Below are 27,708 nucleotides of genomic sequence, written 5' to 3'. Positions count from 1 at the left end.
GCCACGCCACTGCCACCACTGCCACTGAGGAGGAGAGGTAGGAGAGCACTGGGAGGGCATGGACACACGGCTGAGCCCAGGCCTGACCCGAGCCTACTCCATGGCAGCTAGTGCTCCAAGAGAGCAGGCCAGGGTCCAGAAGAAGGCCACGCAACAGAGGAGACCACAGAAGAGAAGGTATTACTCATTAATTTTTTTTTAAAAAAATAACTTTTTAAATAATTTCTTTTTTCTCTTTTTTATTTTTTTTAAAAGGTGTCCCCGGATTCTTTGAAAAATATCTGATAACCTTCTTTTAACCTGTCCTGTGCTGGGAAAAATGGTTTCCAGCCCCTGCCTTCATTAAGAATGTGGAGAGGCAGAAGTGAGGTTCTGGTTTGGATCTGCACTGGTGCCCACTGGTTTCACAATGTTCTCTTTCTGTTTCTCTGCAAAAGAAAATAATAATCTAGAAAAGCATTAGGAAGAGTGCCGGATGGATTGCAATGCTGTGTTTGCACCATGCTGACCTTGCAGTTGCCTTCCTCCTCCCCAAATGAGCACCATCACAACCCTCCTGAGAAGTTAGCATCTCCACCATAACGTGCCACCAGCTACTAGTGTCACTGGGTTCTAAGCTATGCAGGCTTGCAGTAAGCTCACCTTGCTCCCAGGTGTTTTGAAATCAACAACTGTTACAGACTTCAGTTGCCAAAATCTCCTTTACACAAGGAACTAACGGTAAACCCATAGTAGAGTGAAGTGAAACCTGTGCAAGGCGAGTTGGGGGCAGGGGCTACGGTGTTAAAATGTTTTCAAATTTTTAAAAGCAAGGACCTGAGGATGAGAGTCTGTTAACCTTTGCTTTTTTCCAAATGATCCTTCATTGCTAGTCATTGCTTCTTAGGTAGTTTCTAATATGTTACTTTCATCACTCTTCTCTCGCTTTATTCTGCCTCCATTTTTTATAAAAAGCCTTTTAGCAGAGACAAAAAGTTAATAGCCACTTACAAAGTCCATCAGCTGCTGAAGTGTCTTCTTAATAATAGCTTTAAAATTGTTAGTATTTCTCGCCTCATTTGGGGGGGTGGGTTGCCTTTTCCATTTTTTTTTCCTGGGGCATTGCTCCTAAAAAAATTTTTTTTAAATTATGCAGTTGTAGGGAAAGGCTTTACTTCAAAACATCAAAATCAGTATATTTATTTTAAAAGTGAAGTCTCAGCTTTCCTTCCTTCAACTAGTGGCAATAGTAATTGAAACAGCAATTCATTTTCCCTTGTAGAACTGATGGGTGTGAATTGGGCCAATCAGCTCATCTTGCATAAATCTTTGCTGTTTCTTCTTCTTTTCTGTGTAATCTGAAACACAATTATACTTAGTTCAAATGCAACTAAATGTAACTTTAAAGTTGTGGAATGCCAAGGTAGGAAGGAATCACCTTTAACATTCAATTAATTACTTTTCTTTCCAAGAGCTACAAACTATTTATTTAGTTTTCTTCCCACTCAATCTCAAGGGTTGAGCATGGATTACGTTCTGAGTTTCAAGCTTTATTTAATTGAATCAGTGCATTAATTGAAGCTCTGCTGATCCTCACTGGTGCCAAGGAACTCATCTCACTCATTAGGTTACATCTGATTGAAATTGCAATGTAATGCAAAGATTTCACTGTTTTATTTCATTACAGCTTGTTATAACTAGGTTGAAGCCTGCCACCTAAGGAAGTTTTTATTTTCTTGACTTCTAGCCACTGGTTATGTCAGTCACTAGATATTGAAGAATTTTCAGCAGGCAGAGAGTAAGTAGCAAGGACAGGAGAACATTGGGGTTTCAGCAGACGGCAAGAATCTAAATACCTTTTAAATCTATCAATCAATTTTTTATCCTTCCCTTCCTGCCAAAGAAGCTCCAGTCAATGAACAACAAAGCAACAAAACAATACTTTAAAAAAAAACTAATTAAAACATTAAAAACCTGTCTCACCTTTAATAAATATAAGGCAGTCAAGGGTTTTCCACTCTACCGCCATTTAAGAAGTCTTGCTGCCCTTTCAGGTAGTGGCTTGGCTGCCGAGAATGGCCTGTTTGCACCACAGACATTCAGTCAAGCAGTTAAGCTCACCACAGGAAGCAACTGTGGTGTTTACTTGGCAAACAGAAACACAGATGCTATAATCCACACTATTTACAGTTGCTACAAGGCTTTACTCTCTGAGCCCAGAGAGGGTTCTAGTTTACAAAGTCCTTCCTTAGTCCACACAGCAAGTGCAAAGCCCGGTTGCTAAGTTCTGCAGCTGCCTTAGAAGTCTTGCAAGTTGTCCAGCATCCCTCAGACAAGCTCTTCACAAAGTATTCCATGCTTTCACAGGGTCATTCCATCAGTCTCCCATCTCCAACAGATTCTGCTGTGCTCCCCGACTATGAATGCTGTAACTGGAGTTCTTTTCTACCCAGTGGTACATGCAGGTTTGCCCAGCAACACAGATAAGACAGCCACAAAATGCTTGCAGCCGCACTTGGGGACGGGGACGACGACATTTCTGCCAACTCATTGTGAATTAATTATTTTTCTCACTTTTCTTTTTTTTTCCCCTCAAGAAAAATAGAATATATATATATATATATATATATATATATATATATATATATATATATATAACATAAACTATTTGTATATACAATATTATGTCATTTGTATCTGAGAAACTCATAAGAGTCCCATAGCTCATTCTCCCTGAATATCTCACCTAAAACAGCTCACCTTTGTTTTGGAACAATGGGGAATTAAGCAAGTTCTTTCTCCATACTTCCTGCTCTCCTCTCTCTCTCTATATATATATATATTCTGTTTTACAATTTAAAATACTCATTTCACATCCTTAAGATATCAATGACTTCCGTTCTTCTCTTTCCATGGTTCATTTTACATATCAGAAATCCCTGCATATTTTACAAAAACTATACCATTCAGTATTCCATTATTGCATTCATCAAAACTTATTTATACTGTTGAATTTATCTTAATTCTGCCGGCGTTTTGAGCTGTACACAATTATTTCCCATATATTCAACAAACATTTTCCCTTTTAAAATAATTTATATTAAGTTTTTGGAAAAAAATTATACATATAAAACAAAACCATTTCAAAAATTAAAATACAGAGTTCTTTCAAACCCTTAGACCTCCCTCCCTCCCTCCATGGGTTCCATCTTTAAGATTAAATTTACTGCATCTTTTACCCTTATCTATCTATTATATACCCCTTCATGGATCACTGCCTTGCCGTGGCGAAGGGGCTTGAAAAACTCAGAGAAGCTATGAACTATGCCGAGGAGGGCACCCAAGATGAACAGGTCATAGTGGAGAGTTTTGACCAAACGTGATCCACCTGGAGGAGGAACCGGCAAGCCACTCCAGTATCCCTGCCAAGAAAACTCCATGGACAAAGACAACAGGCATATAAAAGTTATGACGCTGGAAGATGAGCCCCTCAGGTCGGAAGGCATCCAACATGCTACTGGGGAAGAGCGGAGGACAAAGTACAAGTAGATTCAGAGCTGATGAAGCGGCTGGGCCAAAGCCGAAAGGTCGTTCAGTTGCGGATATGCCTGGAAGCGAAAGGAAAGTCCAATGCTGTAAAGAAAAATATTGCATAGGAACCTGGAATGTAAGAACCATGAACCTGGGTAAGTTGGATGTGGTCAAAAATGAGATGGCAAGAATAAATATTGACATCCTGGGCATCAGTGAACTAAAATGGACGGGAATGGGCGAATTCAGTTCGGATGACTATCACATCTACTACTGTGGGCAAGAAACCCATAAAAAAAATGGAGTGGCCCTCATAGTCAACAAAAGAGTGGCGAAAGCTGTACTGGGATACAATCTCAAAAATGATAGAATGATCTTGATACGAATCCAAGGCAGACCTTTTAACATCACAGTAATCCAAGTTTATGCACCAACTACTGGTGCTGAAGAAACTGAAATTGACCAATTCTATGAAGACTTACAAGACCTTATAGAAGTGACACCAAAGAAGGATGTTCTTCTCATTATAGGGGATTGGAATGCTAAAGTAGGGAATCAAGAGATAAAAGGAACAACTGGCAAGTTTGGCCTTGGAGATCAAAATGAAGCAGGGCAAAGGCTAATAGAGTTCTGTCAAGAGAACAAGCTGGACATCACAAACACGCTTTTCCAACAACACAAGAGACGACTCTACACATGGACATCACCAGATGGGCAGCATCGAAATCAGATTGATTATATTCTCTGCAGTCAAAGATGGAGAAGCTCTATACAGTCATCAAAAACAAGACCTGGAGCTGACTGTGGCTCAGATCATCAGCTTCTTATAGCAAAATTCAAGCTTAAACTGAAGAAAGTAGGAAAAACCACTGGGCCGGTAAGATACAATCTAAACCAAATCCCTTATGAATACACAGTAGACGTGAAGAACAGGTTTAAGGATTTAGATTTGCTGGACAGAGTGCCTGAAGAACTATGGATGGAGGCACGCAACATTATACAGGAGGCAGCAACGAAAACCATCCTTTGCAAGAAAGCAAAGTGGCTGTCCAACGAGGCCTTACAAATAGCGGGGGAGAGAAGGCAAGCAAAATGTGAGGGAGATAGTGAAAGATACAGGAAATTGAATGCAGATTTCCAAAGAATAGCAAGGAGAGATAAGAAGGCCATCTTAAACGAGCAATGCAAAGAAATAGAGGAAAACAACAGAATGGGAAGAACCAGAGATCTGTTCAAGAAAATTGGAGATATGAAAGGAACATTTCGTACAAAGATTTCCATAATAAAGGACAAAAGTGGTAAGGGCCTAACAGAAGCAGAAGACATCAAGAAGAGGTGGCAAGAATACACAGAGGAATTATACCAGAAGGATATGGACACCCCAGGTAGTGTGGTTGCTGACCTTGAGCCAGACATCCTAGAGAGTGAAGTCAAATGGGCCTTAGAAAGCACTGCAAATAACAAGGCCAGTGGAAGTGACGGTATTCCAGCTGAACTATTTAAAATTTTAAAAGATGATGCCGTTAAGGTGCTACACTCAATATGCCAGCAAGTTTGGAAAACTCAGCAGTGGCCAGAGGATTGGAGAAGATCAGTCTACATCCCAATCCCAAAGAAGGGCAGTGCCAAAGAATGCTCCAACTACCGCACAATTGCACTCATTTCACACGCTAGCAAGGTTATGCTTAAAATTCTACAAGGAAGGCTCAAGCAGTATGTGGACCGAGAACTCCCAGAAGTGCAAGCTAGATTTAGAAGAGGCAGAGGAACCAGAGACCAAATTGCAAACATGCGCTGGATTATGGAGAAAGCTAGAGAGTTCCAGAAAGACATCTACTTCTGCTTCATTGACTATGCAAAAGCCTTTGCCTGTGTTGACCACAGCAAACTATGGCATGGCAAGTTCTTAAAGAAATGGGAGTGCCTGATCACCTCATCTGTCTCCTGAGAAATCTCTATGTGGGACAAGAAGCTACAGTTAGAACTGGATATGGAACAACTGATTGGTTCAAAATTGGGAAAGGTGTATGACAAGGCTGTATATTGTCTCCCTGCTTATTTAACTTATATGCAGAATTCATCATGCAAAAGGCTGGGCTGGATGAATCCCTAGCCGGAATTAAGATCGCCAGAAGAAATATCAACAACCTCAGATATGCAGATGACACAACCTTGATGTCAGAAAGTGAGGAGGAATTAAAGAACCTTTTAATGAGGTTGAAAGAGGAGAGTGCAAAATATGGTCTGAAGCTCAGCATCACCTCCTGGCAAATAGAAGGGGAAGAAATGGAGGCAGTGAGAGCTCTTACTTTCTTGGGCTCCATGATCACTGCAGATAGTGACAGCAGCCACAAAATTAAAAGACCCCTGCTCCTTGGGAGAAAGGCGATGGCAAACCTAGACAACATATTAAAAAGCAGAGACATCACCTTGCCAACAAAGGTCCGTATAGTAAAAGCTATGGTTTTCCCAGTAGTGATGTATGGAAGTGAAAGCTGGACCATAAAGAAGGCTGATCACCGAAGAATTGATGCTTTTGAATTATGGTGCTGGAGGAGACTCTTGAGAGTCCCATGGACTGCAAGAAGATCAAACCTATCCATTCTTAAGGAAATCAGCCCTGAGTGGAAGGACAGATCCTGAAGCTGAGGCTCCAATACTTTGGCCACCTCATGAGAAGAGAAGACTCCCTGGAAAAGACCCCGATGTTGGGAAAGATGGAGGGCACAAGGAGAAGGGGACGACAGAGGACGAGATGGTTGGACAGTGTTCTCGAAGCCACAAACATGAGTCTGACCAAACTGCGGGAGGCAGTGGAAGACAGGAGTGCCTGGCGTGCTACGGTCCATGGGGTCACAAAGAGTCGGACACAACTAAATGACTAAACAACAACAAAATCTATTATATAACCATAATTACCATTTTAAATTTCACATTACAAGTGTCTTTACATCCCTGACAAAGTTTTTAACGGTTTACAGTGGTCTTTTAAATAAATTACAAATTTACTCCAGTCTTTAGAAATGTCAGTTTTGTCATTTCCGCATACTCCATCAGTTTCACCTGCCATTTTTCTTTGGTTGATACTTCTCCTTCTTTCCATCTCTGGGCTAGTAGCATTCTCGCTGTCGTCATTGCATACATAAAAAGTTTTTTATCTTCTCTTGGGAACTCTTCACCTATTATACCTAGTAAAAAGGCTTCTGGTTTTTTGACAAATAAATTTTTAAATATTTTCTTTAACTCGTTATATATCATTTCTCAGAAAGCCTTTACCAATGTACATGTCCACCACATATGATAGAAAGTGCCCTCTTTCTCTTTACATTTCCAACACATTTTAGAATTTGTTTTGTACATTTTAGCAATTTTCCCAATCTTTTTTAAACATATGTTCTTGTTCTCTTATTCTATATGTTACCCTGCAAGTTGTTCATAGTCTATCAACTAACGTTGCCATTTTTCTTTGGTAGGGACCTCGCTTGTTTTCCATCTTCGGGCTAACAAAACACGGACCGCAGTAGTAGCATACATAAATAACCTTTTCTGACACCTGGGAATTTCAGTCTGAATTATCCCCAACAGAAAGGACTCTATTTTGGGAGGGAAAGTACATTTAAACATTTTTTTTCAATTCATTATGGATCATTTACCAATACTCTTTTAGCCTTTTACAAGTCCACCACATATGAAAGAATGTTCCCTCCACCTCTTTGTATCTACAACACTTACCTGATTCAGTCTTATACATCTTAGCAAGCCTACTCGGAGTTAAATGCCCCATGTCAATCATTTTCAAGTAGTTCTCCTTCAAAGAAGAACATGCTGTAAACTTCAAGTCACTTTTCCAGAGTTTTCCCCAGAGGTTAAAATATATATTGTGTCCTATATCTACTGCCTGCCTTTTGTTTCCCAGTCTAATAACAGATTACACATTTTAGACAAAAGTTTCTCTTTGTTTTGTAGAAGTTCTTTTTTGAATTGTGAGCTTTGGTCCAAAAACCCATTTTTCCCCATCCAATTTAAACATTTTGTGTAACTGATGATATTGTAACCAGTCCGTAACATGGCTCTTTACATTTTCCATTGATTTCAGTTTGTGTCCCACAGCAATTCCCTGTAAGCTGCCCACTGTTTGTCCATATTAATAGTAATAGCCTTGACAGGAGATAGCCATAAAGGTGTTTTCCTTTCCAGCTTTTCTTAATATGGGCTGGTAACTGTTCCTGCACTGGCTGTTCCATGACATTGGCAAAGCTATGTCTTGAATCAGTAGCAAAGCTTTTTAGTATTGATTGACCTTGACCTCAGTTTTTATGGGTACTGGCTGACAAACCAATCTGCAGATCAGATCAAAACTACACCCATATGAAAACTTAATATAGCTCCAAAATAAACCCCTTCATCACCTGCTATGAGCATCCATCATGACAGTGTGTAGACTTGGTCCAACTGTTAGCTATATCGGACTTTGCCAAGACTTGGAGCTTACACTGTTTGTGACATCATGAATGATATCAGGATGTTATGTTTGCATTCAACTAAGCTGTTTCCATGCCAACAGCAGTTGCCAATAAACTGCTGCAAGGAGGTAACCATCAGCCTGACAACTAGTTCAAGGTTTAATTTTGTTTTCATAACCTAAGCTTGAAGAGTGGTTACGTATATATATAACTTGAAAGCTGGCTTCTAGTACTTAAAATCAAAACACAGTGATCCGGTGAAACAAGGTGATCCAAAGAAAGGCGTGGTCTCACTTGCTGTGAGTAGGCTCAAATGTGATCCAGTTTCACAAACAGAATCTATCGTAGTAATAGTGTTTATATTCATGATAGCTCCTTGACTATACAGTACATCCTGTTCTGAAGATTTATTAATTATTTTTCTTTGTTTTAAGTGAATGTCCCTATAATATGAAAGCCCATGGATCATAATAATATTTTTGACATGGTTTATTCTTGCATCTCACTGCATGGTTTAATGCACTTGCTTCAATGGGAAAATTCGGCTTAACACTTTGTCAATATTCTAACTTAACTGAAACCAAGGTTATTCTAGGACCAAAATACCTAGGATTAAAGAGGAGGTTTCATGCGCTTATAGACTGACACGTTCTCTAAAAAAAAACAGTAATTACAAATTAAGTTCCCCTGGCTTAACAGAAGCAGAAAATAGATTATGCAGACCAGTGGCGTAGCGTGGGGGGTGCAGGGGGGGCCGGCCGCACCGGGCGCAACATCTGGGGGTTAGGGTTAGGGGGCGCAAATCCACGGGTTAGGGGGCACAAATTACTTGCCTTGCCCCGGGTGCTGACAACCCACGCTACGCCACTGATGCAGACTCACATATTGTGCTTGCTTATAACTCAGCTCCAGTACATCCCCATGTTTTCATTGGTCTTTCAGTTCCAGTTCTTTCACTGAAGATTAGGATCCCGTGAGGGCAGTAGCTAATGAGCTGCATAATGGTCTCTTTATGTTGGATAACATAGAATAGTGATGTCCTAGTGATGATGAGTGGTATGGGGTGGGGAGTGGTTGATGAATTGAAGGTGTATGGAGCCCAGAGAGGGTTGTCGCACTCTGGTCCTGTTCACAGGCTTCCCATAAGCATCTGGTTGATCCCTGTGAGAACAGTTTACTGGACTAGATGGACCTTCAGACTGATCCAGCATAGCTCTTCTTATGTTCTCTGAGAGTCACAAACGTTGGAGAAAATAATAATTTCATAAAACTGTATTTTCATTATTCCATTTTCTCTTGAGTCTCTGACCTAGATAAACTAAAAGGGCCTGTACCTGCCTTTTACAGTACAAAACGAGCTGCTTTTAGGTACTGTACACAGTGAATGCCTAATCCAGGACACTGAAAAAAATAAACTGTTAGACTCTATGGTGGCCATTGTAAGCATGAAAAGAGAATCAGCTAGGCATGGCAATTGTGATTCTTTTTGAATTGTTTTGTAGACAGATGAAAGAGAATATTGGGGGGACATGTAGTGAACAGGAAAATTAGTCAAAGTCTTAATAAATAAAGACACTGAAAAATGGTTATATGTAGTCACATGATATTATGATAAGGGCTGATCTGAAGAGTCAAATGATTTTGATTGGTTCAGGATGATGACATTGGGTTGCAAGTATTAAGTTTGCTGTGATCCTTTGATTGGTGAATAGAAATGACATGTGTATTCTGGAAATGTATTTTTAAAAATTGCTTTGTATGTGGTTCTTTGCAGCCTCCTTATTTTTGTGGCTGTCCCTGTGCACATTTGCATTTCAGTTAAGACCTATCTTTTCACTTGGAGCTTGCATCCTTTTCTTCTGGGTTTCTGTGAGTGTACGCTCCAGTCTGGAAACCCCCTTTTTAAATTTCTCCAACGCAAGTCAGGGGGCATACAGTAACAGAACTAGTCCATACTTTGAGAAAACATACCTAGGCTATACATATTCACAGATAATAGAAACTAATCATTCAGGAAAGATTTTAAAGTCCTGGTTTAAGAGTCATATATGTTGCTATTACTCAGTAAATGTGGCATCTTTTCTAGGGTTGGAAAAGACTACTGTACAATCTTTGCCTCAAAAGCAAAACAATATCCAAACTTTCAGTGGTGTGGAGGATCAAAGGAATTGGACCACGTTGCAGTTTATTTCTGCCTAGAACTTGACTTCTGCAACTTGATCTTACAGAAGGCTGGTTACTGAATATCAACAGATGCTACGTGGCAGATCTGAGCATATTGGTGCATTTTGTGCATCCCACGCTGTACCTGCACTGTACAACATCTAGACAACAGTTCTCAATATAGCATTAAAAGCATTGACAAAAGCTGTAGCTATGTTTGCTTCAATAATGCTTGTATAGGTGGCCCAGTTCTTCAGGGGTTGAGTTGTATAAGCTTCATCTGCTGCTTTGTGTATATAATTAGGCTATATTGATGCCTATTTGTCCAGCCCTCAGTGGCTTTAAATCTCTGTAGTCTTCTATACCATCTATCCTTTTAAAGTGTTTTTCTCCTTTCTTCAAACTGCCTACTGTCCCATTGTCAAGCTTATCTTTTATTTCCCAGCTACATTCGTAATCATTGAAGTATCATCAGCGGTGTATTTCCTTCCAAATCTACATTTAAACTTTGTTTAAACTGAGCATGCTGTGCCTTAAATTCCAGTTCTAAATGCCCTATCCAGGTATTAAAGCTGCATTGAGGTGTTTTGTACTTGGATAATTGATAGCTTAAGTTCCTGGCTGTCTTCATACATGCTGTTTCTATGGGTTCATTTCAAGGTAAGGCCTCGTCAGCGCGAGTAATTCTAGGTTTGTTAGCTGAAAGCAAAACTGAATGTAATTCATCTTTTATTGTTGTGCGGTGTATTTTTATCTTCCTCCTCCAAAACGATTCACACAGTTCCAGGTATTTCAATTCAACTGAGAACTGTATGTAGTTGTTTAGGAGGCTGCCATGGGGTCTCTCTGTTTTCTTAAGTCTCCTGGGTCACCTTAGCAAAATGGAACACAAGGCAAACAGGTTGAATAGCAGTAGCAATTTCCCTAATTAAAGAAATAGCTAGAGTTGTCATATCCACGTGCCGTAGCTGTATGAAATGAGCTGGAAAGCATTAATTCTTTTACAAATTGGCTGACTAAAGTCAGGCTGTTTTGTTGCATTAGACGATACATCACCATATTCATAGCCTACACATGGCAACCATTTAAATTTGGCTTTTATGGAAGCTAAGCATTACTCACTGCCTTTGCTAAATAATTGATGCCCAAGATGTCGATCTGCCTAGCAATTTAATTCAGCAAGGTTTCCAACTCTAAATAAAAAAAAAAAAAGGTGAGTCAGGCCAGTTCAAAGACTTGGTTCAGATTCAAAGTTCTGTGAATGGAGGAGAACAGTTTATAGCACTGTTTTAGAGATTCTTAAGAGCTTGCACAAGAGGACAGACATCACTATAACAGGTAGATTTTGCAGCATTTCTCATTGTTTCAATTGCATAGGTTCTTGTGAGAATGGAATAAAATCCTTGCAGAGTTTAGTTGTACTTGCACTGTGCTGTAAATCAGGGAGTAAAACAGCCCTTCCATTTGTGGAAAAAGACATTTTCTGCACCTTTTGCTTTCATTACATAGTATGTGACTCCTTGCTACCAGGGAATGGGTGGCAGCCCACAAGGGGCCGCAACCGCCGACCACCCAATGCAGCCACTTTCCACACCTGAGTTTTACAGCATCACACTTCTTCTGCCCCAATCTGACATAAAAGTTGTCGTGCGACTTAACTTACTTGTGTTTTCTTATCAATACTCTGAATTCAACTTTTACCAAATGGTAACCATACACCAAGAGTTTGTGGTAGGTGGTTAAGAGGGGCTGGCCTGTTGGTGAACGCATTTTCTGGGACCCCTGGCCCCCATGTGGATGCTTTTTAGGCTCCAGCAATGACCCTTTATATCTCTCCAGACTTTTACCCTCACATATATATTTTTAACTCTCTGCTGAATACCGCCTCTTACCTCTGAAAATGGCATTACTACATTTATTAGTTGTTGGAATTTGCTCTGGAAATTATGAGTTGAATAATATATTTCAAATAAAATAAATACCGGTATTCACCATTGACAACATTGCATAATTTGGCTTGACAACCTAATTAATGACTAATTTGATTTAATGACTTCATAATGTGGAACAAAGGGGGAACATGGCGTGGCTTTTCCATGGCAGCTCAGCTGTTCTATAAAGCACCGTTCTGTCCACTGAAGACTTTCAAAATGATTTGCTCATGCCTAGTATTCCATATATATTGTAGTACATATTCAACAATATTTTTCACAAAGCGTGTTCTCCCTAGCAGAGAGCACGTGTTGCGGTTGGGAACAGGCCACCCTCCAGTGACTAGGCAAATTTAGTTGAATCCCGGCCATTTAAATGGTTAAACTGGGTTGCTGGGGTGTTTTGATTGTTGCCAATTTGGAGGAGGGGTCAGAGTCTATATATACAGGGGCCAGACGTTGGCACGGCCTCTTGGCCGTTTTGCATCGGATCACCCGCCCTCCCTCCCTTTAATAGGGGGGTTTTTTATTTAAGCTGATCGCTTGACCTTGCTATGCCTGTCATGGTGTCGTTCGCCTTGGTGCGGGGGCACGGTAGGAATTTTGCCATCTGGCTGATTGGCTGGTGCCATTTGGTTTTTGCCTACTGCGTAGCAAATCGTCACAACTTGTAAGGTTGGCGGTTAGGCACTGGTTAAATTGGTGCTTGGAGGGGTAAGTGCCTACCCCTCCAAATGATGCGAATGGGAATTCCGTTAAAGGAAATCCAGGGGCTTGCCATTCTTTCGTCCTTGTCCCCGGAGTCGGACTTGGGCCGTGCAAGCCCCACAGGAACATGAGGGTGAGAAGTAATGGTCTGGTGCCCAGCTTTATTTCTCACCCAATACTTGTTTCCCACGCTGGCTTCCGCTGGTATCCGGAAGGCCAGCTCTGTCCCTGAGGGCAAGGACAGATAGTCGGAACCAGTGCCTAAGCAACCACTCACATTTTTGTATTTGAATAAAGTTGTGGCCAAAATTATGCCAAAAACCTTAAACAAAAATTGATGTGTGAAGTGTGAATTATTGGGGGGCTACTGTGACTCAACACGCAACATTGTATGATTCCTGTATGCGTCCTACTGGGGGGGTTGTGAGGAGGGAAATACTAACAGAAGAGGGGGGAAATGAGGCACTTTTGTGAGGGCAGCAAATAAAGGTCACTGTAACTTCACATAAACAAGGCTTTTAAACCAGCAGCTTCTCACATACTTTGATTATTTTTTAACTGCAAATTTTATTAATATTGTTCAAGAGAAGGCACTGCAATTCTGATTTATGTGACAGAAGACGGGGAGCAATCTTTTTCAGTAGCTTTAGCTTTGACATGCACTTATCTGCATGGTAAGCCTTAATAAATCCTGAGTGCCTAGTTGTTTATATCAAGCATTGTTTCCCAAACTAAAGTAAATAACACAAATGGTCTCCAATAGATTGACTGCCCACAGAGGAATCTAACCTTTAAGATGATGTGTGGGGGAAAAGTGGTCATTTGGCAGGAAAAATTCCCTGCAGACGAAAGATGCCAGTATTAGCAAATGAATCCAAATGTTCAACAGATGGTAAACTGAATAGGGTACAGCTGGAATTTTAGTTCTTGTCTGGGGGAGGTGGGAACATAGAGGCAAAAATGCAAAGGAGGAATAATAACAAAGTTATCTTGAAACAATGGTGAAACAAGGTCACACTAAATCATATTAATAAGGAAGGTAACAGTACTCCACTGGATTAATTTGGTTTTCAAATTATGGTATGACCTTTGGGCATCACGTATGGCATTCTAACACAAGGCAATTCTTTGTTACAAGTTAGATTTCTCTCCAGTAAATTGTCTCAAAATTATGTTTGCATGAATATGTATTTTATATTCCTACATGCATACAAAACCCCAGATAGCAAAACATATACAAGCAGTTACATTGGTTTGCCCTTTGAATCTGGAGCATGTAATATTAAATTTACCCTTGTTTTCAACTTAGGATTTGCTAAATGATTTTAAATACATCAACAAGAAATATCAACATGGAATTTTAAATGGAGCAGGAAAATGTTAATCACTAAAAATATATGCCACCAGCCCACTTTTTCTTACTATTGCTCTCTACTGCTTAATGTCACATCCTTCATTGGTGGGAACCAGTTTTCCGTAAATATAAATTGTAATTAGTAGGCACATTACTTTGTTATTTTAATTGGGATTGAAACATAGTGTCCAAGATGCTCCTTCATTTCCTTTTAAAAATGACTCGTTTCTTGTAAATTATATGTTTTTGGGTGGGTTTTTTTTTGGGGGGGTGTTTACAATTCCTTTAGTAGATCAGAGATTTTGTAATTTAATGCTATTTAAATATGATGTATTTCCTGCATTTTTCCTGCTGAAGGTTTTCACTCTCTTCAAACAGGAACAACTTGCAGCAAGTACAGGAAACAAACAAACAAACAATATGTTGTGCCTTTAAAAGCTGTGTAGCTAATGCAAATTAAACAAGGCAAGCCTTTTCTAGTATGAAAATACTAGAATACTACAGTATATGGAATACTATATGGAATACTAGAATACTATATGGAAAGCTTCACCAGTTGGCATTATGTCTGTCAGACATCTTATTACCTCTGTGAGGTCCCCGATTTACCTTTGGGCCTTATACCTTAGCACAGCAGCTTGTAACGTTCTGATTGCTGGGGGTGGGAATGCTAGTTTGTTTTGCAAAAGGACAAACTTGAACTAGTTCCTTTTTGGACAGGATGAAACTAGTTCTTTTTTAAAATGAACTTTCCCGCCACATGATCAACTGAAGCTTCTTTGATTTACAGCTCTAACTTTAATTACACCTAGTGAATACTATCCATTTCAGTGCAAGCCCCTTTCAGTAACTGTTTTCAGAATCTGAAGAAGCCTGAAATTGCATGGTCTCAGTGCAGGGCAGCAGATACCATCATTGGAGGCAGTGCAGGAGCTTCATGCTCCAGCACCGGGGGGGGGGGGAGAGCAGGCAGGGGAGGGGCTGGTGTGCGTCCCATGGGCGGGGCGCGCCACCTGCAGGGGCGGGGTGCCCAGCGCGGGCAGGGGATGCAGCCACAATGGCACCCTGGGGATTGCGCTGCCGGGTGCGATGCACTCCCCCCGCACTCCTCTTTCCCCGCCAGTGATTGGAGGGAAGCAGCTCGCAAAGCAAGGCCCCATATTCTGAATGATGGCAGGTGCACTTATGCAATCAAGGAAGAGGAGGAAGGAAGTTCACTGCTCTCTGTGCCAACTCCTCAAATCGGGGGGGGGGTACCATAACCTAGTTCTTCAGCAATCCTGGTTCCAGTCTGCTTTGTTGCTTCATTTCTAAAAACTCAGCTCCCCATTGTTAGGAAAATGCCAGGGAACTGTGTCTTTCCCTCCGAAGCAGCCCTCGGGATGATTCATCACTCTTCTGTCCCGAGTTGCTACTGTGACATATATCTGAAGATATATGCACACATAAACATAGCCGAGTTCAAAGCAGAAGCTGGACTTGAGGTGTAGAATACTAAGCTAATTTATTATGTACAAGATCAAGTGTTACAGAACAAAGAAATCATGGCTCTTCTCTCCTTCTCGTCCGAGAGAGAACAGAAAATGCAAAAGCATAACATAACGGAACAGTCTAACTCAACTTATGTTCTCATGACTCCAACAGTGTGGAATGTCAACACAGACATGTGATGAAAACAATCACACATCAGCAGTGGGAAGGAATGAAATCCCAACACCCATATGTACTTGCTTATACTCCTTCTGTAGCTCTGATTGTTCAACACCACTTTCTCTGCCCCGCTGAAAACTCTTAAATACCCCATCATGGCCATGACAGTCTTCTTTAAAACAATCCTTGGTAAGAACTGAAAACACAAAGACATGCTGAAGCTTTAAAAAAAAAATCAGCATTTCTCGGTGAGGAAAAAGTTGCATCCTCTTTTTCTTACCTAGAAGCTACAAGTTGGATATGGTGGCATCAGCCCTCCCTCAATTAGGTGTCTACTAAGCAACTGGTAGTCAGACAAAACTTCTGAAATTGGGCCCCCCGTTTAATTTATGGAAAATACTTCTATGTACCCAGAGTGTTGGTTTCTTAAACAACATAAAAATACACGAAACTAGTGAAGATTCGGGACACCTCAACTCTAAATACCCTTGTCTGGACTTTTTGGAGGAAGCTTGAAGTTCCTGCCAGTGACTCTTATAACTCAGCTATAAATATTTGGCAAGAAGAAAGTGTTGCAAGGCCTAGATGAACTCTGACAGAAGAGGAACATAAGTTACAACCCATCTATTGCTAGATGAAATGCTGTTTGATGGCTTGCTTCCCAGTAGAAAGCCTTATAAATATATAGCCAGAATGAGAAGATACTGCCCTAGAAGTAAGTACTAAACTTGTGTGCAGAGACCATTGAGCTTTACAAGTGAATCTATAGTTCAAACTAATATAATCTTCAGAGTCTTGAACGTATAAAAAGGTATGGTGCTGAAAGGAGAATCATTTAGTGTTACCATCACATTCTGTGCTTCACTTTTTTCCGGGGACTAAAGCACGTATTAGGATCAAAGCATGTATATCAACCATCACTTTCACCTAACATGTGCAGAACTTCCAGTCACTTGTCAGGTAGCTGCATCCCCTGGACAGGAGGGCCCTGAAAAATATATTGGTGGTTCTTCCCCTGAGAAAGTAGTCTGAAACTTCTGGGTTGGCATGAGGGAAGGGGATTCTTGTGCCTTTAACAGTTGCATGACAAGCATAAGTCAACGAGTTAAGCCTTTACTAGCATTTACGGGAAAAGTTTAACCACGACTGTAACACTCTAATTATGTGCTATGCCATCCCTGCCCCCAAGGCAGCCATGCTGCTGTTGGTTTTTGTTTTTTGCCATTAAAAGTTTTGTGGTTTTGTTGTTTTAATGCAAGTTGTTTTAACTGTGACATTTTTGTAAGTCCTCCTAGGACTATCTGGTGAAGGGGGGCTGTAAGTACAGCTAATAAACAAACGTTAATGGTGCCCTGAGTGAAGTAGTAGTTATAATTTCTGTTCTGAATCTGTGCCACTTAACTTCAGTGCATAACCCACAAGTTTTTAAATTATACAAAGGAGAGAGAAAATCTATTTAATCTCTGCAACAACCATTACTCTATAAATATCCCCCTCTTATTTGACTTATTTTCTTAATTAACTTCATGTATATATGTCTTAACGCACAGTTCAAGTGAGCATAATAAATCATTCACTCAAATCCACAATTGGTACAATGAATGTTAATACAACCATTTATTGCAATGAATAATTGCTCTGTTCCAGAAATCTATGCAGAGGTTATGCCTTCAGCTTCACGTATCTCTGGAAGTTCTCTCCCGTGCAAAAGGTGTCCTGAGTGAAGTAGTAGTTATATTCTCTCTCACACACCTTTAAAGCCCTAAACGGCCTCGGTCCAGTATACCTGAAGGAGCGTCTCCACCCCCATCATTCTACCCGGACACTGAGGTCCAGCACTGAGGGCATTCTGGCGGTTCCCTCACTACGAGAAGCCAAGTTACAGGGAACCAGGCAGAGGGCCTTCTCGGTAGTGGCACCCTCCCTGTGGAACGCCCTCCCACCAGATATCAAAGAGAACAATAACTACCAGACTTTTAGAAGACACCTGAAGGCAGCCATGTTTAGGGAAGCTTTTAATGTTTGATGTATTACAGTATTTTTGGTTTTTATGGAAGCCGCACAGAGTGGCTGGGGAGGCCCAGCCAGATGGGCGGGGTATAAATAATAACTTATTATTATTATTATTATTATTATTATTATTATTATTATTATTATTATTAGGTCCTCTTGGAAATGGGGGCAGAAAACTAAAGAGCAGACCAGGGAAGAAGTGAATTGTCTTGTGTGTGTGAGAGAGAATTTGTCCCCCAAAAGCACAATGTTTACTAACTTCCCAATACACAAGCAGCAGAATTAAAATTAGAATTTCTATTGATGTGCGGCCTGAAGTGAGATTCAGCAGAAGTACGAGGTTCCTTCTCATCTGATGAATGTTATGAAAAGTGCAAAGATAAGGCTGCAAAATGCAAGGTCTGTGGAATGCCCTCCCTTCCAAGGTGTGCCTGACCTAGTCAGCCTATACATCATTTAATTGTATGCCCCCCCATGGGGAAATACCCGAGTCACATGACAAGACAATAGCAAATGCTAAGCTCTTGATGCAGTTTCACATTTCTGCCTCTATGCATGCTATGTTTGTCAGTCTCCACATGGGGTAAGCAAATGCTAGGAGTTTTTTTAAATTAAATTATTTTTCAAATATATCCATTGTTTTTCAGCCAAAGTGACATGCAATCATAAAAGACAAAATATAATCAAAAACAATAAGGAATCAACAGCTTGCTATGCAGAAGAGAGCACAATCAGCTACAAGATCAGGCAGCAAAAACCATAATCTGGTATTAAAAGCCTGCTGAAACAAGATGGCATTCACATTTTTCTACTCGTTAAGAATTAAATGGTTAGTGGAGAATTGGAAGAGAAAGAGTTCTAGAGCAAGGGTGAGGAATATTTTTTAGCATGAGAACTGTTGTGCCTTTTGGGGCAATTTTAAAAAAAAAATTGAAGGGGCACATGCCATTGGTTGGCAGAGCCAGATACAAAATTGTGCAGAGCAATGAATGTTATCATTTTTCTGGTAGGCTAGCGTCTTCACAGTCACACTAACTTCCTTGTCCTCTATCCAGGTGAGCAAGAAGCTTTATCAGAGTTCCAGGCACAATTCAGCCAGGCAAGGCAGTTTGCTTCAAGAGGCACGGGCAAGATAAGGAAGCCCTGGGCCTGAGGTTCCCCATCTGTGTTTTAGAGTTTAGACACCACAACCAAAAAGGCCCTGTGCCACATCCACACCATCCATACGTCATATGTTGGTGAAACGCAGAGCCTCTCTAAAATGGTCGCAGTCGGCTGCAAGCTACTCTCCCAGTTTCAGCCCAACCTGCCATAGGCTTTAAATACCATTGGACAACTCTGCAAGGTTGTTGTAAATCACCTAGCCGTGGTCCCTTCCAACTTGCAATATTGAGGTAGCGAGCTGCATTTGCTTTGAAGTGTGCATTAGCGATGTTATTTTTTAAAAAAGCGATTTCAATTAAATAAGAATGACTTTATGTCGGATTCTCAGTTTCTTTAGAAGTAAATTAACACACACTCATAAAAATTGTGTTGCAAGCCATTATTCATAGTTAACAGTGTACAATATGCATGCATAGGGTTGTAACCTTCCATTTGTATTTCTTCAGCTCTATCTCCCCCACTCCTTGACATTTTTGTTAGGGCAGATATTCCTGCAGGAAATGTCTACCTTTTTCTTGCTAATGAAATGGCCCTCTGCTAACACAGCGTTGATGGCTCTGCATGGACTCTCTGATCCCCCTTTAAAATTGCCCATATTTTAAGAACATTTACAAACAAGGGCTGGTGGTGGTGAGTTCTTTAAAGAGCAGAGCTGCAGTTATGGTTCCTGGAGGTGTTATTATCCAGGTAGCAGAGTATGATAGAGTTGATGTGGTGCTGCAGCAAAAGAGGTAAAATGAACCCATGGTTATATTTTTGAAATATGACTTTGGAAATTTGGAGTTTCTTCCTAGCTTCTGTGTGATCATAAGCAAGCTACAAATGACCTAGTTTAAAGAATCTTCGACTAGTTGTGGGTGCTCAGTGCATTTGAAAATTTCATTCCCTGCCATCTTCTTTTATAGCAGAGATAGGCAATTTCTAAGCCTTTGTCTTCGCAAACCTGCGTACAGAAAAGAACTGGATCTTATTCTCAAAACAATCGTTATTTTTGCCACCACTGTGAAATTCAAGAGAAACTTCACCAATTTACAGTTTTATTCATCTTATTTTCCTTTTATGGGCATTCTGGAAACACATGAATGGCCAACATGTGGTGGTAGCACTAAATAACATGATGTTTATAGGCTAACCTTACATTGGTGATAAACTCCTACGGATTTAGCATGAAATCGCCAGAAGAGTGTCATCTTAATACAAAAGTATAAAAGTACAAATAATTAAAAAATGACAACAGAGGAGACACTGAACATAAGAGATGAAAACACGAAGTTACAGGAATCCAAGTGGCAATAAAACAGAAGTGATTATTTAAGCTTAAACATATGCTTGGACACAGAGGGTTCATCCACACTTCTGCTTGTCCCTAGAAAGCATGGGACTGAGCTGTTTTCTGCTAAACACATGCTTTCTAGGCATGGGTCCAAGTGCCTTTCCCCTTGCCCCACTCATTTCCCATGAAAACCCACTCTTTAGTGCCAGGTTGGAGCCAACATTAAGCTGGAGAAAATATGAATTGCTGTTGGCTCCAACTGGGGGGAAACAGGGGGACAAGAGGAAGTGTGGATATTCCCAGAGCTTTAAAGCTTGGACCTGTGCTTAGAAATGTGGCACAACATCAGATCAGAATTCTAAACCAGGCAGGAAGCCTTGACAAGTAGAGAAGACTCCGTGCACCAGACATTATTCCTCCAGCTTAGGAAGAGGGTCAGGGGACAGTCCTAACTCTCTTGTCTCTGCTTCCCTTCACCACATAATTCCCCCTATCCCCATTAATCACTGGAAAACAAGGAAGGGATTTATCTTACCCCATTATTGCCCTTTGGTTCTTCCAACACCTGCTTTACCAGAAAGTATATCATTTTAACTGGAGCAGAAAACATTAATGAGATTTATTCGTGTATTAATTGTTGAGTTAGTCACAAAGTTTTGATCAGGGCTGTCCAGTATGAAAGGTTTTTCGGTTGTTGCTGCTGTTGCTGCTGTTAAGTTATGCGTGTGTGTGTCCCCACCCCTCCCTCCAAGCATATAAATTTTGTTCTTTTGGCCGGTCAAGAACATTTTCTCACAATCATGAATGCAGATTAGCATTACCTCAACATACTTCATCATGCATTTTGAATATGTACTAGTGATTAGAGACTCAAAATGCATGTGGCGCCTCAGGCACCTGCTGAAGGGGAGGGAAGCAGGAGGGGCAACTGCAAAGCCACTAGCTCAGAAGTGAGGGAGATAAAACAGTAGAGCACCCAAGGAAAGGCAACCATTCTGCCATAACTATTGTACCTACGTCAAAAGCATTTACTATTTATACCCTATAACAGCTGCAACAATGTCATCAACACAGACCAAACAACCTGAAAACTAGTTTTAACTGGTGGGATGGTGGCACAGGAGGCAGGTGCCAAACCAGACGAGCAACTCAGGAGCCCAGCTGAGGATGTGAATGTTAATTTGAAATATATTGGTTATATCTCTTTCATCAAATTAAAATAACACTCACACCCACAGTCCATCACCAGAAATGCAATCTTGCCCTTCTGTGCTCATACATACAGTTTTCTGACGTTACCACTGAAAATTCAAGCAAGGGATTTCAGCGTTTGGCATGCTTACTGAGTACCTGGAACCATTTTGTTGTGTACAACAATCAATCATCATCACTCAAGGTGTTGAAATATTGGGCTAATATAAGTCACTAGACTTGTGCATTGTGGCTATAGAGTACAGGAGAATTTTCATTGTGGCAATAGCAACCGAGTTTTCCATGATTAAAGACCGTGGAAGGATTGCCTAATTCAGTAGCTCCAGTCAAACACTGTCTCTCTCAGCAAAGCTTCCTATTCATGAAGATAGCAGTGCAGAATGCTCCCCCAAACCCTTCTTCACCCAGGCTTTAGTGTTGGTGAATTCTGCCACCCCTTTTGCCACCAAATGCCACTTTGTCAAGAGCTAGTGCAGCCTAGTTATAGGAGAGCAACCCTGTCCTCTAATAAACCAGGCAGAGAGGGGTGCTTCCACTACAACTGGCCCTGGCCTTAGTTCTGATTACTCTCTAAAACTATTATTGCTAAGTGGCTGAATGTCTAATAAAGATCAGCAGAAGGATTGAGAACAGGATCACTTCCTCCTCCTTAGGCAGAGTTTTAGCCTATTCTTTAAATTGTTTTAAAAACAACAACACAAAACCTCTAGTAACAAAATACAACATTCTTACATTCTTAGAACAACTTTCTAATAAGATTGTATCATTACGATGTCAGTATCCCCAAAATGTAATTCACACATTTTGTTATTTCTGTACTATCTGGTTCATTAAGAGCTGCATGTGATTGATAGACACTGACTTTTTTCATTCAGTTCAGTAACCCACAACATTTAGTCAACCATGCCTGAAATGAGATAAAACATTTGTTTCAATCTTTTAACACTCACCATACTTCGAACAACAAAACATAATGACTATTGGTTCCAAAATTTAGCCGTAAGTTAACGGAAATTAAATAAAACACCACTTTTACTGAGGAATAAATAATCCTCTGACTTTTCTTATCCCATCTAAATTGGGTGATCATTTTCTACAAACTTCTCAAAATTATATATTGCATTATGTTAGGATTAATGTAGGTCAAAGGGAAAATACATTTAAATGCCCATGATCTAGCACATTACAAATATTATCACATTCTCGAAACACAGAGATTATCTGCTGGATGCTTTGGGTGCAGTAAAATGAATCCCATTTTGGACTACGGGTAGGACAAGTCAAATGTAAAAAATGAGATGAGTGGCACTCCTTTTACACATTCTATGAAAACATGGGCCTGCAAGTAGGTCTGTGTGTAATGTCCCATTTTCTTACCTCTTTAAAAACATGGTTTGCAAATGTGCAGAGAGAATCCTATACACACACAGTTTATGTCTTGCTGGTGTTCTGTCCTTAGAAACAACATGGTAGAACTGCCAGAGTGCTCCCATTCACCTCTTGTCCATTTAGCCTATGCACTTTGAATACGTAAAGAAGGCTAAAGATCCCACCATGTTGGGATGCTGCCGGCGAGACGGGCAGGCAGGCCCCCAGCCACCAGCCGGACGAACTCCGGTCTCCCTTGGAGCAGCATCAATCAGTGACTCATAGTTTCAGAAGCCTTCAGAAACTTGAGCAGGCTCTATCAGCAGAGTGAATAAATCTTCACAACGGAAGTGGCAGACAGAGAAATGTGTAAGCATTATTTACAGGCATTTATTCAGCATAGTTCAGGAACAAAGGAAAAAACATGTCTGCTTCCCTTTGTGTCCAAGCACACAGCAGTATAGCAAAAGCAATATACAAACGGAAGTTCCCAGCAGACTGTGCTGGAAGTAAACAGGCATGTGACACACAACAGTCATGCCTGTTCCTTTTAAGGTGGAACGGAACTATATCCTAACACACCTCTCTTCCTAGAGTTGTCCATCACAGATAGGACAAAATTCCTCATGAAGTCCAAGTTCTTGACAATATAGTGGGCAGCTAGTTGTTGGTATTTCACTCCTCCCATTGCAAGGATCATCTGATCCTATTGTTTACTTTCTGTTCCGTGAGAAAGGAAGCCTGTCTGTGTGACCTCCATCTCTGGTACTATTGTATTTTTCCTTTCTGCTCTGTCTTGCGACGAGACAGGATGTCCATATGAGAGCTGCTCCTCTCATACATATTTGTTATGTTCTTTAATCTGTAATTAGTAGAAATAAAGTAGGTATGCCCAGATACCTCCTCAACTCTGTCTGTGCGGTTTTACTGTGCTAAGACCATGAGCTCACAAGAGAGCAGCTGTGAGCCCCAGAACACCAGGACCCCTTCCTGGGAATGCTGCGTAGCTGTTCCAGTTGCCAGAGGAGGCCATGGGGCCTGCAAGAGTGTTCCATTACTGGTATCACATGATTTTCATCAGGAAGGTGTCACCATGTGTGGATGACCTCATTGCTATGTGACAGAGCCTTTGTTAGTCCTCTGACTCACAAGTGGGAGCTTGTTTCCCATTGCAGGTTTTCTCTCTGGCAGTGAGGGGATGCAACATCCCTGCAGCCTTTAGGCCTACAGCCAGGGATGGAAGTTAGACTGCGGTGGCCTTCACCTTATTTCTGTATCCACAGAGGAATTGCCAGGGACAGCATTGTTATCTTTGGTTGGGTGTAGAAAACAAACTCAGTCAACTGACAATGGAATGAGGGGTTTTTCTTTACATTTGCACTTGAAACAATAGCAACAGGATGCTGAAAGTCACGGCGCAACAAACAAGCAGAATGGAGAGAGTTCTACGGGGCTCCAAACCAGCAGAGGGCCTGGACTTTTAGCTTTCTTTTCTTTTAAAAAGTAAATTATAAATTGTGGACCAAGGAGCTTCCAGGGGTCCAGTGCATTTTCCTGCTAAATACTGTGTGCAGGAGGAAGCCAGCCCAGCCCTATTCCAAGAAAGCCAGTAGTGGAGGCAATGGTCACTGTGTCTCTGGGGCCCAGACCCTTTCTCCACTCCTCTGTATAAATTTACCCCAATGAATTAGGATTTTCAAAATTTTATATTATTCCCTGAGAAGCAGGAATTACCATATTGGTCAAGATTTCTTTTATTTTAAAAGGGTGAGAACATGATGGAGGAGGCGTGTGGTTTGAGGAGGAAACAAGGGGCCCACAGATACCCAGTGCCAAAGGACCCCCAGAAAACTGGAGCCAACCCTGGTTTCTTTCCAACACAGTGCTGGGTGTGTATGCAAGGGGCCCAATTCATGTTCTACACCAGTATTGCAAGGTATACATCTAAACCCACATGCAGAACTTCCTGACAGTAAGAGCTGTTTGACAGTGGAATTTTCTGCCAAGGAGTGTGGTGGAGTCTCCTTCTTTGGAGGTCTTTAAGCAGAGGCTTGACAACCATATGTCAGGAGTACTCTGATGGGGTTTCCTGCTTGGCAGGGGGTTGGACTCGATGGCCCTTGTGGTCTCTTCCAACTCTATGATTCTATGATTCTATGTCCACTGTGCACATAAATCCTACATATACAAGTGAGAGTTATGGAGCCTTTTGTATGGAGTCAGGATGTGTGTACATTAGAAAGACATGCATACATTTAACCTTTATGCTTAATAAAGAACTTGTCATACCACGAAGTAGAAAAAGCAAGCCATGGATCTGAGATCTGTGTCTTCTGTGAGAGTTAAGCTTGTCAGTGTTTGTAAAAAGCAAAAAAAGGAGGAAAAGGTTCTGACCTCCCTTTGTCTCCTTTTTAGCCTGGTCCTCGGACCCTTGTCTGCATAAAAGAGTCCACAAGAATATCCTTGCAGAGTTTTATTCTTAAAAGTCTTTGTGCAAAACACAACTGAATAACTATACACACCAGCACTAACCAACCAACCAACCCAAACACCAGCAACCAAACTAACATTTCTCACTCTATATATACAACTTGGTGCAGACCGTGAGTCACGCTGACCCAGCTTTATTTGCATTAAAGAAACAGCGGCCATTTTAGCCATGACAAAGCTCTCCCTTCAAAACCCCATGACGGCAAGGTAGCAGAGTCTCTCAACCGCTCTTTTTGTCTGTGGTCCAGAGACATGTAGAGCTGATCCTTGAGAGAGTTTAGCAAAGAGGTGTCCCATTGGAGCTGTGTGATAACTAGTCATTAAAAACCTAGGGTCTAAGCTTAAAATAAAGAGTACAATGCCTTGGTTTAAGGAAGACAACGACTTTATCTCTGTAATTCCTGACTTACCTTAAAAGAGCTCTTACTTGTCTGTTTGGAGTTGGTTCCTACTTACAGGAGGCTGAGAAATAATAATAATAATAATTTATTATTTATACCCCGCCCATGGGCGGCTTCCATAAAAACCAAAAATACAGTAAAATATCACATGTTAAAAACTTCCCTGAACAGGGCTGCCTTAAGATGTCTTCTGAATGTCAGATAGTTGTTTATCGCTTTGACATCTGCTGGAAGGGCGTTCCACAGGGTGGGCGCCACTACCGAGAAGGCCCTCTGCCTGGTTCCCTGTAGCTTTGCTTCTTGCAATGAGGGAACCGCCAGAAGGCCCTCGGCGCTGGACCTCAGTGTCCGGGCAGAATGATGGGGGTGGAGACGCTCCTTCAGGTATACTGGATCGAGGCCGTTTAGGGCTTTAAAGGTCAGCACCAACACTTTGAATTGTGCTTGGAAACGTACTGGGAGCCAATGTAGGTCTTTCAAGACCGGTGTTATATGGTCCCGGCGGCCGCCCCCAGTCACCAGTCTAGCTGCCGCATTCTGGATTAGTTGTAGTTTCCGAGTCACCTTCAAAGGTAGCCCCACGTAGAGCGCATTGCAGTAGTCCAAGCGGGAGATAACCAGAGCATGCACCACTCTGGCGAGACAGTCCGCAGGCAGATAGGGTCTCAGCCTACGTACCAGATGGAGCTGGTAAACAGCTGCCCTGGACACAGATTTGACCTGTGCCTCCATGGACAGCTGTGAGTCCAAAATGACTCCCAGGCTGCGCACCTGGTCCTTCAGGGGCACAGTTACCCCATTCAGGACCAGGGAATCCTCCACACCTGCCCGCCTCCTGTCCCCCAAAAACGGTACTTCTGTCTTGTCAGGATTCAACCTCAATCTGTTAGCCGCCATCCATCTTCCAACCGCCTCCAGACACTCACGCAGGACCTTCACCACCTTCACTGGTTCTGATTTAAAAGAGAGGTAGAGCTGGGTATCATCCGCATACTGATGAACACCCAGCCCAAACAGACTTTCCTTGCAAATACAAGGATTAGTGCTCTGATTTTTCCTGCAACTATTAGGGTCAGGACGTTCACTGATCTTTCCAGGTCACGCTGGAGATAGGTACTTGTACCAGGATCACAAATAGTTCGTAAGGGGTATATTTATATTAAATTCATGCCAGCTGTTACAGTGCCATGATCCATAGATATAAACCATGTGAACTGTCCAGATTAGCATCCATCATTATAACAGGCCCGGGAAATCCTGTTGGTATCCCTGCATGTCAGTACTTCAGTTAGTAAGCTTCCTATATGCTTGATGTACTATTGGCCTATTTTCAGTAGAACATTTCTAAAGATGAGTACGTGTCAAGATGGTGTTGAAGGGCTGCTTGAATTCTGAAAGAATTGTACAACAAGCAAACAAATCAAAGATCAACTTCATCAGAAGCAACCTCTGATCATAAAACAATCACCCATGAAATAGGCATGGGCTTCAGTAAAGGACAAGTGTTATATGATGGGGGAGAGAGGGTGGGGTGGTGAAGCTTATGTAAGCAAGTGTATGCATGGGTTTTTTGTGTCAGTATCACTTAGGTAGGTTCTCTTTCTATTCACTTGTTATGTTTCGCTACAGTGCATAGAACACCAATGTCTCACAACAAATGTAACTGATCTGTAGAAAACACAACTTAGAATCATAGAATCATAGAATCATAGAATCATAGAATCATAGAATCAGAGTTGGAAGAGACCACAAGGGCCATCGAGTCCAACCCCCTGCCAAGCAGGAAACACCATCAGAGCACTCCTGACATATGGTTGTCAAGCCTCTGCTTAAAGACCTCCAAAGAAGGAGACTCCACCACACTCCTTGGCAGCAAATTCCACTGTCAAACAGCTCTTACTGTTCTTCCTAATGTTTAGGTGGAATCTTCTTTCTTGTAGTTTGGATCCATTGCTCCGTGTCCGCTTCTCTGGAGCAGCAGAAAACAACCTTTCTCCCTCCTCTATAT

The 27,708-nt window shown here is 41.4% G+C and overlaps 1 protein-coding gene and 3 long non-coding RNA genes across 4 annotated transcripts in view; 1 reads left to right on the top strand and 3 right to left on the bottom strand.

Annotated features, from left to right (window-relative positions):
• Positions 1-1,163: 1,163 nt before the first annotated feature.
• LOC308589463 lies at positions 1,164-8,021 on the bottom strand. Its single transcript, XR_014009283.1, has 4 exons — positions 7,920-8,021; positions 7,243-7,318; positions 6,963-7,103; positions 1,164-1,337 (listed from the first exon to the last, which is right to left on the bottom strand). It is a non-coding gene; the product is annotated as an uncharacterized lncRNA (long non-coding RNA).
• A 48-nt stretch (positions 8,022-8,069) lies between these two features.
• LOC308589440 lies at positions 8,070-10,340 on the top strand. The gene is made up of 2 exons (XR_014009246.1): positions 8,070-8,272; positions 10,060-10,340. It is a non-coding gene; the product is annotated as an uncharacterized lncRNA (long non-coding RNA).
• An 8,980-nt stretch (positions 10,341-19,320) lies between these two features.
• Positions 19,321-23,972, bottom strand: LOC308588504. The gene is made up of 2 exons (XR_014008810.1): positions 22,304-23,972; positions 19,321-19,899 (listed from the first exon to the last, which is right to left on the bottom strand). It is a non-coding gene; the product is annotated as an uncharacterized lncRNA (long non-coding RNA).
• Positions 23,973-25,498: 1,526 nt separating this feature from the next.
• Positions 25,499-27,708, bottom strand: part of LOC308589418 (uncharacterized protein) — a 193,570-nt gene continuing 191,360 nt past the window's right edge. Inside the window, exon 6 of the mRNA XM_081198676.1 lies at positions 25,499-25,634. The gene's annotated coding sequence lies outside the window, so the exon portion shown is untranslated. The remainder of the gene's footprint in view (positions 25,635-27,708) is intronic.

Source organism: Podarcis bocagei, assembly GCF_964188305.1.
Source record: "Podarcis bocagei genome assembly, chromosome: 6".
Classification (NCBI taxonomy): Eukaryota; Metazoa; Chordata; class Lepidosauria; order Squamata; family Lacertidae; genus Podarcis; species Podarcis bocagei.
This window is presented reverse-complemented; position numbering and strand designations above follow the sequence as displayed.